The following is a 7496-nucleotide window of genomic DNA, read 5'->3' as shown; positions in this document are numbered from 1 at the left end:
CCCATGCACCATGCGCAATGCCCAGGGATTGGGAAAGTACTGACAAGATAGCTCACACTTGGCCCTGGTGAAGGGAGCGCAAGGCCCTCCTGTGACCAGTGCAAACACAAACACCAACACAACAAGGTCAGATATCTAGGACAGGAACTCACACTCACTGTCATGGCAGCATGCTCCATGGGGGGACAGCTACATCACCTGGGAGACCCAGTGCCAAATCACACTACACCCACCAGCAGGCCCCTTACACAAGCAGACACCACCAGGACAGGCAATGGATTTACCCACTGCCACAATGGACATGTAACACAACAAGACCAATACATAGCCGAAGAAGCACCCAAGCCACAAATGGACATGTCAAAGACTCAGGAGAACATATCAATCTGTCCCCTTCAACATACCCATACACAAGTGAACATTGAGGAGAATGCTAGGCACATACAACTACCTGGAGGAACAGTGCCAACTTGAATGTGTATGAAACATGCATGTTGCATGAAACAGCATTGAACAGCGTTCAAGTATGGAGCGAACTTGCACTCCAGATCCAGGGGCACAGCTGAATGTCACCTGATGGATGATTTATGTCTTTCTTTTCCGTTCACATTAATCCAAAAATAATCCATGTAATCCAAAGCTTTCAGTTTAGTTTCATTTTATTCGTTCTTTCCACACGTAATTGGCATTTACGTATTTTCAAAGCTTCTCATGCCATGGATATGCACATCCATGCCTTTTTCCAGGCACGTCAAAATACGTAAAACATCCTCAATTGCTAGTGAATATAATACCCAATGCATTTCGGGCTTTCAAAGCCCTTCCTCAGGGGTTCACTAAAAAATAAAAGAACGTGACTGTTACAATTTTGTTTCAAACCTATATACCTAGCATGCCAAAACTGTGCTGTATATCGAGTAAACCTGTGTATGGCGCTTTCCCTCTAATACAGTAGCTACAATCCTACCATGTCTAAACATGAAGAAATAATAGTGCCACCCTTTTTACCATACAACCTGAACCCACCTTCTCTTTGCATGACTACCCCTCTGCTACATCGTTATTCTACTTTTTTGTCTCTGCTTTTACATTCCCTCTAATCTACCCCGAGAATCCCTTACACTCAGTCCCATACCTGTGCAACTTCGTTCTGTTTACTGGTTTTTCACCACTTTTCCCTCTGAATGGCAGCGTTGTAATGCGCGCCATTGTTTTCACCTGATTTAACTACTCTCGAGTTGCCACGCCTCCTGAGTTTAGCCTGTCATTACCGTTCGCTCAACCCCGGTGTAATCACTCCTGCCTACACTCCCCATAATGCATCTTATCTTAGATCGTCAATCACAGTGATGGTGTTCTCTCCCCATCACATTAATCAAATCTATTGTGTCCCTATTGTATAGAAAATATCCCCCGAGGGTTTCAACACTATGCCCCGCCCACCCTGAAGTTGTTCTCTACTGCGCCGTAACTTTAATCTTGAGTATTCATTGTGGGATTTGCGATATACATTGCAGCATATACACTCTTTTAAACATGACAACAATAATAGTATCAATAGTCATTAAAACCAAACAATATGTGCACAAAACTTTCATTTTCTATTTTGGACGTGCTTGTCACGTGCGTTCACAAATCCGTTAAAGTCAATAGTTCTTGATATCTGTTGGGTGCTACTTGCAGGTAGAGCAGTCTTGTAAATACATATAGGAGATTGCCGTGCACACCATTATTATACACTTACTCATTTTAACACATCTTTCCAATTTAGATCTGTATGCGTGCTCACTGGATGACGTGATCTGCTCTCTTATCACGTAAGTAATAAACAGCGTTCAAGTATGGAGCGAACTTGCACTCCAGATCCAGGGGCACAGCTGAATGTCACCTGATGGATGATTTATGTCTTTCTTTTCCGTTCACATTAATCCAAAAATAATCCATGTAATCCAAAGCTTTCAGTTTAGTTTCATTTTATTTGTTCTTTCCACACGTGATTGGCATTTACGTATTTTCAAAGCTTCTCATGCCATGGATATGCACATCCATGCCTTTTTCCAGGCACGTCAAAATACGTAAAACATCCTCAATTGCTAGTGAATATAATACCCAATGCATTTCGGGCTTTCAAAGCCCTTCCTCAGGGGTTCACTAAAAAATAAAAGAACGTGACTGTTACAATTTTGTTTCAAACCTATATACCTAGCATGCCAAAACTGTGCTGTATATCGAGTAAACCCGTGTATGGCGCTTTCCCTCTAATACAGTAGCTACAATCCTACCATGTCTAAACATGAAGAAATAATAGTGCCACCCTTTTTACCATACAACCTGAACCCACCTTCTCTTTGCATGACTACCCCTCTGCTACATCGTTATTCTACTTTTTTGTCTCTGCTTTTACATTCCCTCTAATCTACCCCGAGAATCCCTTACACTCAGTCCCATACCTGTGCAACTTCGTTCTGTTTACTGGTTTTTCACCACTTTTCCCTCTGAATGGCAGCGTTGTAATGCGCGCCATTGTTTTCACCTGATTTAACTACTCTCGAGTTGCCACGCCTCCTGAGTTTAGCCTGTCATTACCGTTCGCTCAACCCCGGTGTAATCACTCCTGCCTACACTCCCCATAATGCATCTTATCTTAGATCGTCAATCACAGTGATGGTGTTCTCTCCCCATCACATTAATCAAATCTATTGTGTCCCTATTGTATAGAAAATATCCCCCGAGGGTTTCAACACTATGCCCCGCCCACCCTGAAGTTGTTCTCTACTGCGCCGTAACTTTAATCTTGAGTATTCATTGTGGGATTTGCGATATACATTGCAGCATATACACTCTTTTAAACATGACAACAATAATAGTATCAATAGTCATTAAAACCAAACAATATGTGCACAAAACTTTCATTTTCTATTTTGGACGTGCTTGTCACGTGCGTTCACAAATCCGTTAAAGTCAATAGTTCTTGATATCTGTTGGGTGCTACTTGCAGGTAGAGCAGTCTTGTAAATACATATAGGAGATTGCCGTGCACACCATTATTATACACTTACTCATTTTAACACATCTTTCCAATTTAGATCTGTATGCGTGCTCACTGGATGACGTGATCTGCTCTCTTATCACGTAAGTAATAAACAGCGTTCAAGTATGGAGCGAACTTGCACTCCAGATCCAGGGGCACAGCTGAATGTCACCTGATGGATGATTTATGTCTTTCTTTTCCGTTCACATTAATCCAAAAATAATCCATGTAATCCAAAGCTTTCAGTTTAGTTTCATTTTATTTGTTCTTTCCACACGTGATTGGCATTTACGTATTTTCAAAGCTTCTCATGCCATGGATATGCACATCCATGCCTTTTTCCAGGCACGTCAAAATACGTAAAACATCCTCAATTGCTAGTGAATATAATACCCAATGCATTTCGGGCTTTCAAAGCCCTTCCTCAGGGGTTCACTAAAAAATAAAAGAACGTGACTGTTACAATTTGGTTTCAAACCTATATACCTAGCATGCCAAAACTGTGCTGTATATCGAGTAAACCCGTGTATGGCGCTTTCCCTCTAATACAGTAGCTACAATCCTACCATGTCTAAACATGAAGAAATAATAGTGCCACCCTTTTTACCATACAACCTGAACCCACCTTCTCTTTGCATGACTACCCCTCTGCTACATCGTTATTCTACTTTTTTGTCTCTGCTTTTACATTCCCTCTAATCTACCCCGAGAATCCCTTACACTCAGTCCCATACCTGTGCAACTTCGTTCTGTTTACTGGTTTTTCACCACTTTTCCCTCTGAATGGCAGCGTTGTAATGCGCGCCATTGTTTTCACCTGATTTAACTACTCTCGAGTTGCCACGCCTCCTGAGTTTAGCCTGTCATTACCGTTCGCTCAACCCCGGTGTAATCACTCCTGCCTACACTCCCCATAATGCATCTTATCTTAGATCGTCAATCACAGTGATGGTGTTCTCTCCCCATCACATTAATCAAATCTATTGTGTCCCTATTGTATAGAAAATATCCCCCGAGGGTTTCAACACTATGCCCCGCCCACCCTGAAGTTGTTCTCTACTGCGCCGTAACTTTAATCTTGAGTATTCATTGTGGGATTTGCGATATACATTGCAGCATATACACTCTTTTAAACATGACAACAATAATAGTATCAATAGTCATTAAAACCAAACAATATGTGCACAAAACTTTCATTTTCTATTTTGGACGTGCTTGTCACGTGCGTTCACAAATCCGTTAAAGTCAATAGTTCTTGATATCTGTTGGGTGCTACTTGCAGGTAGAGCAGTCTTGTAAATACATATAGGAGATTGCCGTGCACACCATTATTATACACTTACTCATTTTAACACATCTTTCCAATTTAGATCTGTATGCGTGCTCACTGGATGACGTGATCTGCTCTCTTATCACGTAAGTAATAAACAGCGTTCAAGTATGGAGCGAACTTGCACTCCAGATCCAGGGGCACAGCTGAATGTCACCTGATGGATGATTTATGTCTTTCTTTTCCGTTCACATTAATCCAAAAATAATCCATGTAATCCAAAGCTTTCAGTTTAGTTTCATTTTATTTGTTCTTTCCACACGTGATTGGCATTTACGTATTTTCAAAGCTTCTCATGCCATGGATATGCACATCCATGCCTTTTTCCAGGCACGTCAAAATACGTAAAACATCCTCAATTGCTAGTGAATATAATACCCAATGCATTTCGGGCTTTCAAAGCCCTTCCTCAGGGGTTCACTAAAAAATAAAAGAACGTGACTGTTACAATTTTGTTTCAAACCTATATACCTAGCATGCCAAAACTGTGCTGTATATCGAGTAAACCCGTGTATGGCGCTTTCCCTCTAATACAGTAGCTACAATCCTACCATGTCTAAACATGAAGAAATAATAGTGCCACCCTTTTTACCATACAACCTGAACCCACCTTCTCTTTGCATGACTACCCCTCTGCTACATCGTTATTCTACTTTTTTGTCTCTGCTTTTACATTCCCTCTAATCTACCCCGAGAATCCCTTACACTCAGTCCCATACCTGTGCAACTTCGTTCTGTTTACTGGTTTTTCACCACTTTTCCCTCTGAATGGCAGCGTTGTAATGCGCGCCATTGTTTTCACCTGATTTAACTACTCTCGAGTTGCCACGCCTCCTGAGTTTAGCCTGTCATTACCGTTCGCTCAACCCCGGTGTAATCACTCCTGCCTACACTCCCCATAATGCATCTTATCTTAGATCGTCAATCACAGTGATGGTGTTCTCTCCCCATCACATTAATCAAATCTATTGTGTCCCTATTGTATAGAAAATATCCCCCGAGGGTTTCAACACTATGCCCCGCCCACCCTGAAGTTGTTCTCTACTGCGCCGTAACTTTAATCTTGAGTATTCATTGTGGGATTTGCGATATACATTGCAGCATATACACTCTTTTAAACATGACAACAATAATAGTATCAATAGTCATTAAAACCAAACAATATGTGCACAAAACTTTCATTTTCTATTTTGGACGTGCTTGTCACGTGCGTTCACAAATCCGTTAAAGTCAATAGTTCTTGATATCTGTTGGGTGCTACTTGCAGGTAGAGCAGTCTTGTAAATACATATAGGAGATTGCCGTGCACACCATTATTATACACTTACTCATTTTAACACATCTTTCCAATTTAGATCTGTATGCGTGCTCACTGGATGACGTGATCTGCTCTCTTATCACGTAAGTAATAAACAGCGTTCAAGTATGGAGCGAACTTGCACTCCAGATCCAGGGGCACAGCTGAATGTCACCTGATGGATGATTTATGTCTTTCTTTTCCGTTCACATTAATCCAAAAATAATCCATGTAATCCAAAGCTTTCAGTTTAGTTTCATTTTATTTGTTCTTTCCACACGTGATTGGCATTTACGTATTTTCAAAGCTTCTCATGCCATGGATATGCACATCCATGCCTTTTTCCAGGCACGTCAAAATACGTAAAACATCCTCAATTGCTAGTGAATATAATACCCAATGCATTTCGGGCTTTCAAAGCCCTTCCTCAGGGGTTCACTAAAAAATAAAAGAACGTGACTGTTACAATTTGGTTTCAAACCTATATACCTAGCATGCCAAAACTGTGCTGTATATCGAGTAAACCCGTGTATGGCGCTTTCCCTCTAATACAGTAGCTACAATCCTACCATGTCTAAACATGAAGAAATAATAGTGCCACCCTTTTTACCATACAACCTGAACCCACCTTCTCTTTGCATGACTACCCCTCTGCTACATCGTTATTCTACTTTTTTGTCTCTGCTTTTACATTCCCTCTAATCTACCCCGAGAATCCCTTACACTCAGTCCCATACCTGTGCAACTTCGTTCTGTTTACTGGTTTTTCACCACTTTTCCCTCTGAATGGCAGCGTTGTAATGCGCGCCATTGTTTTCACCTGATTTAACTACTCTCGAGTTGCCACGCCTCCTGAGTTTAGCCTGTCATTACCGTTCGCTCAACCCCGGTGTAATCACTCCTGCCTACACTCCCCATAATGCATCTTATCTTAGATCGTCAATCACAGTGATGGTGTTCTCTCCCCATCACATTAATCAAATCTATTGTGTCCCTATTGTATAGAAAATATCCCCCGAGGGTTTCAACACTATGCCCCGCCCACCCTGAAGTTGTTCTCTACTGCGCCGTAACTTTAATCTTGAGTATTCATTGTGGGATTTGCGATATACATTGCAGCATATACACTCTTTTAAACATGACAACAATAATAGTATCAATAGTCATTAAAACCAAACAATATGTGCACAAAACTTTCATTTTCTATTTTGGACGTGCTTGTCACGTGCGTTCACAAATCCGTTAAAGTCAATAGTTCTTGATATCTGTTGGGTGCTACTTGCAGGTAGAGCAGTCTTGTAAATACATATAGGAGATTGCCGTGCACACCATTATTATACACTTACTCATTTTAACACATCTTTCCAATTTAGATCTGTATGCGTGCTCACTGGATGACGTGATCTGCTCTCTTATCACGTAAGTAATAAACAGCGTTCAAGTATGGAGCGAACTTGCACTCCAGATCCAGGGGCACAGCTGAATGTCACCTGATGGATGATTTATGTCTTTCTTTTCCGTTCACATTAATCCAAAAATAATCCATGTAATCCAAAGCTTTCAGTTTAGTTTCATTTTATTTGTTCTTTCCACACGTGATTGGCATTTACGTATTAAGCATTAACATTGTCTGTCTCTCACACACAGGGCAACGTGATGAACATCCCCCAACAATGGGGGTAAAGAATCACAGTCACAGGCTCGGGAGGAACCAGATCCCACCAGCAGCGACGCCTCTCAACACTCCGCGGATGACCCCGACCGACCAGGACCCTCTGGTGTCCAAGCCCCTGCAGAACCTGATTCAGGAACATTTGTGCCAACCACCACCCCCATTC

At 41.5% G+C, this 7496-nt stretch overlaps 1 long non-coding RNA gene across 3 annotated transcripts; it reads right to left on the bottom strand.

Annotated features, from left to right (window-relative positions):
• Positions 1–641: 641 nt before the first annotated feature.
• Positions 642–7263, bottom strand: LOC146829362 (uncharacterized). 3 transcript variants are annotated; one of them, XR_014962233.1, is made up of 4 exons: positions 6396–7263; positions 3766–6096; positions 1136–3466; positions 642–836 (listed from the first exon to the last, which is right to left on the bottom strand). It is a non-coding gene; the product is annotated as an uncharacterized LOC146829362 (long non-coding RNA). The 3 variants fall into 3 exon arrangements; XR_014962232.1 differs by lacking the exon at positions 642–836 and having other exon boundaries at positions 1957–2151; positions 2451–3466; XR_014962231.1 differs by lacking the exon at positions 642–836 and having other exon boundaries at positions 1957–3466; positions 3766–4781; positions 5081–6096.
• Between the last annotated feature and the right edge of the window lie 233 nt (positions 7264–7496).

The sequence above is a fragment of the Triturus cristatus genome, chromosome 5_2 (genome assembly GCF_964204655.1).
Source record: "Triturus cristatus chromosome 5_2, aTriCri1.1, whole genome shotgun sequence".
NCBI lineage: Eukaryota > Metazoa > Chordata > Amphibia > Caudata > Salamandridae > Triturus > Triturus cristatus.
The sequence above is the reverse complement of the archived record's forward strand: the minus strand, read 5'-3'. Positions and strand labels throughout refer to the sequence as shown.